The following is a 14447-nucleotide window of genomic DNA, read 5'->3' as shown; positions in this document are numbered from 1 at the left end:
CTAATAACAATACGTTATTTAATATTTACTCCACATAGTTTCACACATTAGGCACATACCACCTGTTAACCCCCAGAACATCATCTGAACAATCTCCAAATGTAGTTATCAGTACACAATTTCCTAATTATATATTAGTATACTTAAGGATTCTTCCCCTGTAGAATCAGGGGCATCAATGCCATTAATACAAGGCTGACAACTAAGCACAGCTAACAAAGTAGACGGAATCTGGGAGTCTAATAGCTTAATACCACCTAGTCAATGTCCTGTTATCTATCAACAGAAAGCTTTCCGAAAGCAAATGCACACCTATAATAAAACAGAAAAACTATTGGATAGAAGCAGCCTGATCATGAGGTTATTAGACACGGGTGATGTGCTACTCTACACATTAAAATTAAAGTGCTATCTACCTTATTTGGAATTGATTTGGTATTTCAACCAATCCAGTTTTCTGCACAGGAATTCAATACTGAGTACATAATGAAAATAATTGAAACTACCTGCTAACAAAATGACAACTGTGGAATGAAAATATTTTGTTGTTGCCTCATGAAAAATTGGTTTCAATGCCTATAATTATCTAATCTGCATTCCAGTTTTCACCACAATCTGGTTTCTGCAACTACTATTACCAACTTATATGAGTAATTTTCAAGGAATTTTAAAGTCCACGGGAGTCTCTGATTCTTTCTCGTATAGACTATAGATTACAATGTAAACAATTATCTCTGTACTATTATACTCCAGAAAATCACAGAAAAAGTGCTGGAACCTGGAAAATCTTGCTAAAATATTTATAGATGGAACTGAGGTCTATCCTTCTTTTGAATACATGGCTAGTGTCACCAACTGACCCCTATCAATATCAAAGCTATAATTAATTATTGATTGTTTGAAAAATACTGCACGGAAAACAGGCCCTTCATCCCATCAAGTGCACTCTGATTAACTAGTTCACACTAGTTATTCCACTCACTCCCTACAAACTAGAGAGAATTTACAGAAACTTACATACCTGCATGTCATTAGGGCGTGGGAGGAAACCAGAAAAAACACAACATGATCACAGGGAGACTTTGCAAACTCTCCAAACAGCACTTGAAGCCAGGATTGAACCTGGGTATCTGGTGCTGAGAGGCAGTAGTAAAACCAGCTGAGTCACTGTGCCACCCAATAATAATTGTAATACAGTAAATCAAATTCCTTGTATGTTGCAACACCTACTTGGCTAATAAAGTAAGTATGAGTAATACATATCAATATCTTACAGTTGAATTAAACTCTTGCACATAAACTCTGATTATTAATAACCACTTTCTGTTATTTGCACTTTACCAGTTTATTTATTCATGTGTGTATATATTTATATCATGGTATATGGACACATTTATCTGTTTTGTAGTAAATGCCTACTATTTTCTGTGTGCTTAAGCAAAGCAAGAATTTCATTGTCCTATACAGGGACACATGACAATAAACTCACTTGAACGAACCTGAAACACTTTTAATACGGAGCTTGAATGATAAAATTAAACCTTTTATTCTCGAAACCCAGCTGTAATAAATTTAAGATGTAGATATCAATGGCTTACTTCCAAAAGATGCATTTGTTTTTAAATGTAAATTCTGAATTTCACCTTTCACTGTTCATAGATAAACTGCTTATACATTGCACCTCATCCAATAGCTTGCAAAAGTCTGTATTCATTCGGTTCTTCCCTTGTATAAACTTGAATGTTATTTCCTCAGCAGAGGCCTTATTAGCTTCTACCTCCACCATTCCCATCTCAATGAATTGAGACCGACAAGATGTTGAGCTCTTTTTCCATCATTTTCAAATTGGTGTCCATTACTTTGGAAAAAAAATGCAAATAAATGTATAACCGAGGCACTGGCCAGCCTGGACCAATTAAATAGTAAAACAGAACTGACCAGATAACTTGCTTCATTAGATTTCTTATCCAAAATACATGTATTTGGCACAAATTTCTTCTCAGATGGTTATCTCCCATGCTACCAGGCAGACTACAATTTGGAACATACAAGAAAATTGCCTAGATGCCCATTCTTTAATTAAACTGAGTTTGATCTCAATTTACATATTAGCATAAATTCTAATTTATGCTAATAGATAAATGAAGATCAAATTCAGTTCAATTTACAATAAATACTGTTCACGATTTCTACAGGAAAAAGGCTCCTGGGGAAAGGTTGTCCAGAAGAGTCAAGTCAGCCACTGAAGGGCACAAGTAAATGTAAACAAAATTGTCACTAAAATGAAAAGCGTCTCATAAGTTGCATTGCTGAAACCAAGAATACCAATGAGATACACCACTTCAGGGAAGGAAATTTAGATTAAAAATAAAGTGCTTCCTGCAAACTGAAACTTATAAATAGAGCACATAACAGTTTATTTATCCAATATTCTATTTGAGGCACTTACATTTAAGAAAAATATATTTTCCCACATGTACTGTAGACAAAATTTTATTCAGCAATCAATTATATCTCCCAAAACATTGGCCAGACCTCCTGAGAAACTACTGCTGACGTACACTTTAGTGACAGTTACTTCCTTTCTTTTGTACTGGAACCAACTCATTATGCACCATTTTAAGCATCATCCAAAGCTCTCAACAGCTGAATAAGTTATTCGACTCAAGCACACAAGAGTCGAGCTAGATTTTACACTGATGGAATGAGAACTTTAGTCACTTTGATTAGTCATGCACATTTCTATGATTGGTGACTAGGAGAAAGTAGTTTGCCCACTGTTGAAGAATTGACGAGGAATCATTTCATATGGGGAAAACAAGCTTTTTGTGGTGTCTGCATGTAAAAATTCATGACTTATTCACTGAAGAGACTATCATAATTCTGAACAAGAGGAATGAATCTAAAAATAGATTCCACAACTCATATCATCAATCAATTGACCACATCAATGGAAGCTTGAAAAAAACAGTTCAAGCCATTTTGAATATTCAACGTTTGAATGATTTCCCTTGCACAACTTAAATTTACAAGTTTATAGATGCTGAATTATAAATGTTGGAACACTTTGAAACAAAACAAAGTTATGACAAAATATCAGGTTGTACATTATCTTGGTATGGCCACGTGTACTGAGATAGTGAAAACCCTTTATGTGTTGACCAGTCAAATCTGCCATACACGAGTACAATCAAACTATACATGTACAACTGGTAGTGCAAAGAGAAAAATAAACAGTGCAGAATATAGCTTTAAAGCAGAGAAAGTGCAGATAAAACCAAGTGTAACTGTTGTAACAAAGTCGGTTGGGAGTTAGGACACTGGTCAGAAATTTGTTTGTACATGCTTTCAAGCTTTTGTACATTCTGCCCGACAGGAGAGGGGAGAAGAGATAATTATTATAGGGTGTAAGTGCTTCAGAGTATGTGCAAGTGCTTCTGAGTATTTCTGGCATTTAGGGAGCTAGGAGATAAACTTATAAGTAGGACCTCAAAAATAATAATCTCTGGATTACTACCAGTGCCACGGGCTAGTCAGAGTAGAAATAGAAGGATATTGCAGATGAATATGTGGCTTGAAAAATGGTGTAAGGGGGAGGGATTCAAATTTCTAGGGCATTAGAACCAGTTCTGGGGGAGGTGGGACCAGTACAAACAGGACGGTCTGCACCTGGGCTGGAATGGAACCAATGTCCTTGGGGGAGTGTTTGCTAGTGCTGTCGGGGAGGCTTTAAACTAATGTGGCAGGGGGATGGGAGCATGAGCAAAGAGACAGAGGGGTGTAAAATGAGGGTAGAAGCAATAGGTAGCAAGGTGAAAAGTAAAAGTGGCAGGCAGACAAATCCAGAGCAAAAATCAAAAAGGGCCACTTTTCAACATAATAGTATAAGGGGATGGCTGCAAAACAGGCCTGGCTGAGCATCATCAGTGAAGACACCCAGCAACTGGTAATGTCCATGAATCACAGACTTCAAGCAGTCATTGCATGCAAATGATATGCAACAATATACTAATAAACATGACTACTTTCATTTACATGACATTGCTGTATCCCAAACATTATGGTGCCCTGAAATGGGGGGGGGACTATGTATAAACACAGCTGTAATTTCTACATGGTGAAACCAAAATGTATAAAAATGGCCTTTAATAAAATCTAACAATGTGCACTTTAACCTCATGTGATTTTTTCTATTACAAATCCCAAATTGTGGGGCAGAGGCAAATAAATAAATGATGGGTCTGTCCCAAAAATTATGGAGGGCAGTGTATGTTGGTCAACAATCCATCAGTATTCTCCAAAATACTAAATGACTATGTTTGAAAAGGTGATGTTTGAAAGGTTAGCTCACAAATGTGTCCAAATATAAAAACAGATGAATAACCTCCACAGCCAGCAATGACGAACACCAATGCCAATGTGTAAATGACATTGGCAAGCATAGCACAGCTGCGTTACACAATGACTCTCTCTGCACCACATAAAATATGAGTGAATAGCAATTACATCATTCAGAATGCCATAAGAACAATGTCAGCACTAAGCTTTTGAAAATTCTTCCTGTTATCCCACACAGAGGCAACATTCCCATGTATGGCTGCTGGGCAAACTTTATAATGAAGCCAAGGATGCTGGCTCTTAAATATTTGCTGTATTAGACTATTTCAAATGCATCCTTGATAAGGAAACTTTATAAATCCATTGTTAACTAACAAAGACCTTCAATATCACTGTTCCCTGGACCTGTTGGTTTCACAGATCTCAATGTGCATCATTAGAAAGTGGTTCTGGCATAAATTGTTTTTAAAGTAGGTTCCTGCAATACAAATTTGGAGAATAAAGTAAATTTGCACTGATAGTTCAAAGATTTACAGCAGGAGTAGCAATCTTATTGTCCCCAGCCGATTAAAGGTTCTTCCAAATCTCAATACTTTAGCTCGCATCTTCTTTGCCAATCACTGATTAGCTTCCTCAGTTTTGTACACTTTAAGTACATTTTCTCTCAATCTCCTTTTATTCAATCCCACCTATTTCTTATCAAATTAACACTTTAAAGCCCTGGCCCAGATGGCCTTAAGTTGCCTCTGCCCTCTCCATACTACCATCATATCCTTCCCACAATCTTGCAACCAGAACAGCACATGGTGGTCTTAATGTTTTAGTATGGTTCTAGTTTAATCTTTCTGCTCTTAAATTCCATGCCTCAGTTGAAAAGGCCAGCATCTCAAAAACCTTAATTATATGCTTCCTCTGTGGACACATATAACAAGATACCCCCTTTTCACTCCACACTTCTTCGTATCCTACTACATAAAATGTGTGCTCCTACACTTTGTTGGCTCTTGCATATTATCTCACATCTCCAAGACTGAATTCAGAAAATGTGGAAGTTATTTCCTGCATCAGGAATAGTCATGAGTGAAAATCATGACCTTCTTTTAAAATGCACTTGATTTGTACATAGAACATAAAACAGTACAGTGATTAAGAAGGAACTGCAGATGCTGGAAAATGGAAGGTAGACAAACTGCTGGAGAAACTCAGCGGGTGAGGCAACATCTAGGGAGTGAAGGAAATAGGCAACGTTTCGGGCCGAAACCTGAAGAAGGGTTTCGGCCCGAAACGGTGCCTATTTCCTTCACTCCATAGATGCTGCCTCACCCACTGAGTTTCTCCAGCATTTTTGCCCACCATAAAACAGTACAGTATAGGAAAGTGCGCTACGGCCCACAATGTTAGTGCGAAACATGACGCCAAGTATTCTCTACTGTCTGCAAATGATCCATATTCCTCCATTCCCTGCACATCAATGTGCTTATCTAAAACCCTCTTAAATGTCACTATCGTATCTCACCTCCATTACCACCTCTGCAGCAGATTCTAGACTCCCACCATGCTGTCTGGTCAGCTGCTGAAATGGCCACTCATGCAGCAATCAAATCTGCGGGCTGGCAATGGGTTAGAGCAGAAGGCATGACTTTGTCCATGTGCAAGGAGGCATTGACCTGTGTGCCCCACTGCCTGGCATTATCACTCTTGTTTCTTTCCTGATGGATTCACCAAAAGTCTCTTGATAACACACAACCGATGCTCAGAAGAGTTGGCAATATTATTTAACCCCATGATGGAAAACTTTCCATTTCCTACCCATTTAAACTGCATTACTTGTGTGTGAGGCTTAATCATAACCAATTTCCTCACCAAGGTCCATCTGGATAGCCCATCCATCATGTGTTTTAATCTGTCAAATGAAATGCCCACCCTCAGTGCCCCCCCCAATAAGTCATCCTATTTTGCAGATCGGCAATGCAACCCCGAGTAGTACAAGGCTCCAAGATTTTCTTGCCAGGCCTAGTAACGTTTTGGTCTGAGTCAATCACATATCCCAAAGCGGACTTGATTTGATTGGCAATAACTTGACAAAAACCATAATCTTCATTCAACAATGAAACCGCTTTTCTATTTCTGATGTCTTCCTACTAATGTTATAGTGGTAGGCAATGTTACCCTGCGTCATGGATTCTGACATGATGCTAGCTAGAAATACAGACTGTACTTTCTTGAAGTCTGATCCATCCAGTCTCACAGTGCACGTACTCCTGTTCACAGAATGAAATGGAACGTGCTGCAGACAGGTTTGGTATTTGATCCTCTGCAGGGGGTTTCACTCAATTATACCTCAAAGCAATATAGCTTTATAGAGCGTTAATGGAAAATGTTTCAAGAACTGCAATCATTTGCCCCAAATGTAAGTGAAGGGAGTAGTTCACAAAAAACAGAAAAATGAACAAACCAATGCATAAAAAGTAATCTATAATTTATTGAAGGTATTCTGCTGCTAAGCATTATAATCTGCTTTTAATAAAAATGTGCAAACTACTTTCAAATGACTACAATAGTGATCAAATTATTTTGTTAGCATGTAATCATCATAACAAAGAAGCAATTCTAAAATGTGTTTTATTTTCTGATACTGCTAGAACAGTTCAGCAAAAATTATAAATTACAGAATATGGAACAGTACATCACAGGAACAGCCCTTTCGACATTCAATGTCTGTGCTGAACTTGATGCAAAGACCGAGCTTCATATCCATCCTGGGGAAATCTATTTCTGACTGTCTACCTTATCAATATCTCTCATAATTTTATGTACTTCTATTCTATCGGGTCTCCCCAACCTCTAGGGATTTAAAGAAAACAATCCAATGGCTAAAACCCACCAATCAAGGCATCATTTTGGTAACCACCCTTTCAAAGGCATCCACATTCATCCTATTATAGGACAATCAGAAATGCATGCAATAATCCAAATACAACCCAAAGTCCTATAAAATTGCATCATGACTTTGACTCTTATTCTCATTGCCCCGACATAAGAAACCAAGCATGCCAAATGCCTTCTTTACAATTGTTATGTGCGACTTAGTGCCCTCCATAATGTTTGGGACAAAGACCCATAATTTATTTATTTGCCTCTGTATACAATTTAAGATTTGTAATTAAAAAAATAAAGAAAAATCACACGTGGTTAAAGTGCACATTGTCAGATCTTAATAAAGACTTGGTATTATCCCGCAGAGGAATACACCATGCCCGAACGATGACTCTTCTGAAGAACTTTTGCAACTTTGAGGAATAACTGGCATCCATGCCACTCTTTTCAAACTCCAAATTTAGAGGCCGAGAAAGAAAGACATCAATAGAATAGCCATTGCATTTTTCATAGCCTTAGGATGTACCAAAACATTTTACAATTACTACTAGCGAGGTACACTTGAAGTATAATCATTGTAATTTAAGTTATATTTGTTTTACACTGCAGTTGTTTTAGGTGTGGGAGAATGGACGTTGGCCATTGGAGAAGAACATTTACAACCACTTAAATGAGAGGTGGGATATAGCTTTAACATCTCGTCAAAGTTGACATCTGGGGCAATTCCCTCATTACTCTACTGGTGTAATAGCTCAGATTTTGGTAATATCCCATGTCTTGGTTTAAGAGTTAAGAATACAATCTACTCCGTGATTGGTATGTGGTTCATCAAGGGACTGCAGATAACCCAGAGTCAAAAACAAATTGCTGGAGAAACTCAGTGGGTCAAGCAGGAGGGTCCCCAATCTAAAAAGTAATCTATTCATTTTCTTCCATGCTGCCTAACCCACTGAGTTCCTTCAGAATTTTGCTTTTTCCTTCAAGGCTCTATCTAATGTAGATAGGGACACTGCTCCCATTGCAAGAGTCAAACATCAGGAGGACGTATTTACAGGGCAATTAGCAAAATGATCAAGAAAATTACTTGTTTTATGTTAAGAGTTGCTAGATTCTAAAATGTACAACCTGCAGAGAGAGGGAGGGGAATAGTGCACGGGGTAGAAGAGGCAGTTTTAATTGTGGTCAAAACACTTGCGGGGGGAAATGCAAGAAAGGACAAGGATGTGGGACTAGCTAGATTGCTCTTGCATAAACTCGATGGGCCAAATAGTCTCCTTTTATGCTGTAATAATTCCGTAGGTTTAAGATCTGCATGTGAGGAAGTACATTTAAGCGAAATTATCCTTTTTGCAACATCTATACTTTCATGTTCAACAAATCTTGGTCGTATTTCATGTGACACTAGCAAAACCTAAATAGAAATAACACAAACTTGTGCTAAAAACTGGATTACCAATGTGACTTAGAATCTTTGTATCTGTACCACTTAAATAGTTCCTCTTCAGAACAGTGTTAAAAATAGTAGACTTCTAAAGAATTTTAACACCTTTCCCATTGCAGGAAACTCCAAGGGTTATGCAAAATATTCCATCTCTTAACGCCTTTGAAAAAGATTGACCTTCCCCAGTTTAGAGCTGGAAGCATTCCCTTTCCGTTCCAGAGTTTACAGCATCTGGCAACTTCACTGCAACTCGTGACTCAACTCCCCATTGATTCTGTGTATTGGTATGCTGCTTATAAAAGGCATGACGAACTATCATGTGAAACCCATGTAAAGCTCCTAACCTTTCCCTCAGAAGTAAAAGAAAAGGCATACTTTTTCACTTTTGTCTGCCTGTCAATGAAAGCACTATTTAAAATTACAACTATATAACTCAATAAAAGACTAGTGAATGACATTGTTTGAATTTTTTCCTATAAATAGAAATTTGTTTTGCACACTTCATGAAGTTCTTTACAGCAAAAGCAATGGGAATATTTTTGTGATTTATGTTGCAACAGATCTTTCTTCATAGTTTCAAAAACCATTGGGGAAAAACTTTGCTGAATTTTAACAAGAAATATGCAAATCACAGTTCAGAAAACGCCAGTGTATACACAGAGTTTTGAACTTGTTTGAGATTCCTACCTTTCCTACCAATCGTCAGCAAATAGTGAAAGGAATAAGCTAACTAAATTTCTTAAAAACTTGACAGAAATCTTCAAATGCACGAGAAGCTCTTTGTTGATATTTTTTTTAAATAACGCAAGTATTAGAAACTTTGAAAATACTGCAGTTATAATGAAGGTAGTATCTAGTAGATCTTTTTTTTCCAGATATCAGCATTTCTATAGAAAGAAAAATCACAATGGAACAGCGCCGAATGTGGTAGACATGCATGCAGGCTACTTGAGTGTAGGCTTTCAGCAAACAAGATGAGTCGAACTTCCAACTGGTTGATCATTACGTTAAAAGGTTACAGCTACAGGTAACCATGTAGATATAGATAAGCTGTCGATGAGAACATGGCAATTGGAATATTCAGTGCCCTCCATAATGTTTAGGACAAAGACCTATCATTTATTTATTTGCCACTCCACAATTTGAAATTTCTAACAACATTTTTTTTTTAAATCACGTGGTTAAAGTGCACATTGTCAGATTTTAATAAAGGCCATTTTTATACATTTTGGTTTCACCATGTAGAAATTACAGCTGTGTTCATACATAGTCCCCCCATTTCAGGGCACCATAATGTTTGGGACACAGCAATGTCATGTAAATGAAAGTAGTCATGTTTAGTATATTGTTGCATATCCTTTGCATGCAATGACTGCTTGAAGTCTGTGATTCATGGACATCACCAGTTGCTGAGTGTCTTCTCTGATGATGCTCAGCCAGGCCTTTATTGCAGCCATCTTTAGCTTATGCTTGTTTTGGGGGCTAGTCCCCTTCAGTTTTCTCTTCAGCATATAAAAGGTATGCTCAATTGCGTTCAGATCGGGTGATTGACTTGGCCACTCAAGAAATTACAATTTTTTAGCTTTGAAAAACTCCTTTGTTGCTTCAGCAGTATGTTTGGGATCATTGTCTTGCTGTGGAATGAACCGCCGGTCAATAAGTTTTGAGGCATTTGTTTGAACTTGAGCAGATAGACTCTGTCTTTACATTTCAGAATTAATTATCATCAATGAAGATAAGTGAGCCAGTACCTTCAACAGCCATACATGCCCAGGCCATAACACCCCCACCACCATGTTTCACAGATGAGGTGGTATGCTTTGAATCTTGGGCAGTTGCTTCTCTCCTCCATACTTTGCTCTTGCCATCACTCGTCTCATCTGTACACAAGACCTGTTTCCAGAACTGTGGTTGCTCTTTTAAGTACTTCTTGGCAAACTGTAACCTGACCATCTTATATTTGCGGCTAACCAGCGGCTTGCATCTTGCAGTGTAGCATCTGTATTTCTGTTCATGAAGTCTTCTGCGGACAGTGGTCATTGACAAATCTACACCCGACTCCTGAAGTGCTTTATCACATGACATTAGCTTATATAGAAATTTGCTCGATAGGGTGTCAAATCTTTAAAATTCTCTACCAGATATTTGTGCAGCCTGAGTCATGACATTCAATTTACTGATGGATATATTTCTATGTATGAAGGAGATCAAGAGATGTGGACAGTGCTGAAAAATGCCACAGAGGATAAGTAGGAGCAGACAAAAGAATTGTACGGCCTCCTCTGGCTTCTATTTCTTATGTTCTTATTTAAGAGCAGTGGAAGGTCATTATTATCCTCCATTCTAGTATCAAGTGTGTTTTAACTTCACAACAAGAATATTTCAAGAGTGAGACAGGTCTTCCACACATCTGTGTAAGAAGGAGCTGCAGATGCTGGTTTAAACCGAAGATAGACACAAAAAGCCAAAGTAACTCAGTGGGACAGGCGACATCTCTGGAGAGAAGGAATGGGTGACATTTCGGGTTGAATCTGATGAAGGGTCTCAACCCGAAACGTCACCCATTCCTTCTCTCCAGAAATGCTGCTTGTCCTGCTGAGTTACTCCAGCTCTTTGTGTCTATCTTCCCCACATCTGATGATTTAAGATTATGTAACATTTAAAATATGGGTTAGTTCTCTCTCCCTCCTTCCTAATGCAATGGCTGTCTGTTGAAATTGAAGAATGCATCTTGTGACTAAGCTTGCTGGATTTTCATATGGGCTCTTACTTATTTATCACATAGGAACATCACTGGAAGTAGCTTTAATGTCAGATAGCAATTTTAAGATCTGTGTGCTTCAAATTTAAGTTTAATGTATCACCAGTGCCTGGACTTTGTTTGCTCAGGTCACCATGGGTCCAAATGCAAAGCATGATAATGTATAAAACCTTTGACAAAATTAATGGCAATCAAACACTCTGCTGCCCATGCCACGAATAGAACACAGAAGCAATACTAGGAGGCATTGATAGATCCAAGTTGGCGGACAGTTCTTCCAGTGAAATCTAGTTAGGCCCAGCTGGCTGTTAGAATTTGGATCTCAGTAAATATTGGAACGCAAGAGGGCTTTTATGCCAGATTGCTTCCCGAACTGAGAATCCTATTGTACATTGGCAAACAGAAATTAAGACAATTTTATTTAAGTGAATTTAATGTATAAGATTTGGTTTCATAAAGCACACATTTCACTCATACATTCACCCATCTGTTTCAGTAGATGCACAAAAAACATTTGAGAAATCTTCAATGCAAATCTGCTTCCTGTATCATAAATCCACAACTACTAACGTCTTTTCCTCTTACTTAACACCTTAAGGTTCCCGGGGATGATCGAGTTAACATATGAGTGTTTGATGCTGATTTTGCTGTTCTCTTTTACACCTTTCCCATGTTTCATTGTTTCTTTACTTCTACTCCCAGCATTATTGACATCTAACCTTTCTTGCTTTCCATCCGATTACTTTTTTTTTGCATCATTCCTTCCTCCAGTCTCTGCACTTTAAGAATTGTTATATTTGATTTTTCCCACAGTTTTAAGAAATGTTCCTCCATCACTAAATAACATGTCAAATATTGTAGACCATAGATTTAATTATTGCAATTCAATGGAATACATTCTAACACATTGGTCACCCTACATGGTATGGGACTATGACAATTGGTCTCCGCATTACCAGGTTCAAATGGAAATATGAAAGGTTTCCCTTTCCTGATTGTTATTCAGTGACACTAGCTGGGAAGAACAGGCAAGATTGTAATTACACCTGCAATTTAGCATCTTCCTGTAGATGAGCAAAATATCACGAATACTGGTTTCAAAGAAAAATGGCTCCAGTTTTCATGGTACAAGCCACAGATTAACATTTTCCCCCTTTCTCAAATTCAAAAAACGTGTTCTGAAAATATATTTTAATAGAAGCTGCCCTGAAAAGGTTTAGAATTAACTGAATACCATAAACCATTAAGCATCTTTTCCCATATGTGTTACATTGTCATCAGATTAAAGCATTCATGATCCACACAATATTGAAACGGTACAAGTGTGCCCTTTTTGTTGCAGTAAGGATCACTACAATTTTCTTTTAAAAACAAGTGCTCAAAGACTGTAGATTTCCCCATCCCCCATTTCTCTGATAGGCTTGTAAATACAGTAGTCAATGTACTGCACATAGTGTTTCAAAAAGGTTTCCAACAGACATTAGAGTGTGCACCGTCATGTCACCTCCCATGACGAGCACGTTATGTAAATGAAATGACGCAGTGGCTGCATCAGAGATGCGGCCTTTAGCAGAGGAATCCCTCCCACGCTGCTTTGCACTGCCTACACAACGAGGAGCTGTTAATCAACCCACAGCTAAGCCACACTTCTATGGAACAGGATGTATAGTAGCAATCTGATATGTAGACCAAGTGAAAAGACACCAGTGAATCACACAGCACATCGTTCATGACATCCGGTTTTTACATAAGAAAGGTTAAGGTCTGGGATTTCTTTAATAAATGTCTTTATAGGACGGGAGGTTCACACATCACCTCAAAAGATGCAGGGGAAGTATGGAGGTTGTACTGTACTGATTAACCCATTGAAGGCTGTAATAGTTTTAAAATATTTAAAACAGATTTTGCAAAAAACACACCTGCAAAACAAATGTAGTTCAGTCAACTTGTTCAAATTCACAGCAAATTTACCAAATAAAATGTCAGTAGACATTCTTCACTGCCAATTCGAAATCAGCAAATCAGTCGAAACCCAGAGTTGCATTCAGTACCTTCCTGTGCGGGGCAGCTTGGTTATATTGGATGATATTTATTCTCTTGGATGAAAGTTCTTGAGGACATCAAGTACAGTAGGAACGCCTACTATGTATACGCACATTCATTGCTAAAATATAATAGCATAATGAGTTTGGCCCTGGTGTGAGAGTGGCATTGTATGCTACAACTGGCCTGTGAGTCCCTGGACAGGTGTAAAAGTGAGCCTTTACAGATTCTTAATTTCAAAAAAAATTTTTTTATTAGTAACGCTACAAACAAAATGCAACAGAATTAACACTGCAACAGGAACACATTGATACCATGAATTACAAACTGGCAATTCTACTACTCCTTGGGCAAAATTTCATGAAACAAATCAAAACAATTAGAACATTGGCAAAGAATTATCTTTGCCTACACAGTTTCTCCAAAGCTGCAGAGTGCCCTTGAAACATTATCATCTTAAGGATCTGATAATTAACAGAATTGGACAGATCCATTCTTCCATTCCTAAAACCCAATTTCTACTCAAAATTTACATTAACAGATTGACTGGAATTAAATTTTGTAAGTCAATCAGAAATAAAATATCAAGTAGAAGAATATTAGGTTGTTGAAGATTTTGATGGAGTTCACGTAAGCAAATTAAGGAACGCTTTTCAGAAACTTGATTTGTTCATAAAATGATCAATTTATAAAACACAGGACATCATATTTTCTCTACTGCACCTGACATATTATTAGTGAAAGTGCTAGTCATTAATTTCAGTCCCAAACATTTCCTCACTAATAATTTAAAAAAGTTAAAAATTCTGGACGTAGGGACCAGCCCATCATTTTCCACCAGCAGGAGGACCCAATATTATGACCTTTCATCAAACAGCCTTTTGGGGCGGCTCAACCAAGATGTGTCCTTCAGCAGGCAGCTTTGCACCATTGCTCATTTAACACTGTTGTGGAGTCCATATGCTGAAACCTAACATTGTGTCTAGC

At 37.8% G+C, this 14447-nt stretch overlaps 1 protein-coding gene and 1 long non-coding RNA gene across 9 annotated transcripts in view; one reads left to right on the top strand and one right to left on the bottom strand.

The window, feature by feature from the left end:
• LOC116989504 (guanine nucleotide-binding protein G(I)/G(S)/G(O) subunit gamma-7) overlaps positions 1–14447 on the bottom strand; it is a 71300-nt gene that overhangs the window by 19822 nt on the left and 37031 nt on the right. Inside the window, exon 1 of one of the 8 annotated variants that reach the window (XM_033046967.1) lies at positions 1022–1118. The exons of the other annotated variants lie outside the window; for them this stretch is intronic. The gene's annotated coding sequence lies outside the window, so the exon portion shown is untranslated. Of the gene's footprint in view, positions 1–1021; positions 1119–14447 lie in introns of those variants that run through there. 8 annotated transcript variants of the gene reach the window in all.
• LOC116989506 lies at positions 5698–12486 on the top strand. Its single transcript, XR_004416257.1, has 3 exons — positions 5698–5757; positions 8257–8259; positions 12475–12486. It is a non-coding gene; the product is annotated as an uncharacterized LOC116989506 (long non-coding RNA).

This window comes from Amblyraja radiata, chromosome 29 (genome assembly GCF_010909765.2).
Source record: "Amblyraja radiata isolate CabotCenter1 chromosome 29, sAmbRad1.1.pri, whole genome shotgun sequence".
Classification (NCBI taxonomy): Eukaryota; Metazoa; Chordata; class Chondrichthyes; order Rajiformes; family Rajidae; genus Amblyraja; species Amblyraja radiata.
Note: the sequence above shows the minus strand (reverse complement) of the source record. Positions and strands in the feature narration are given on the sequence as shown.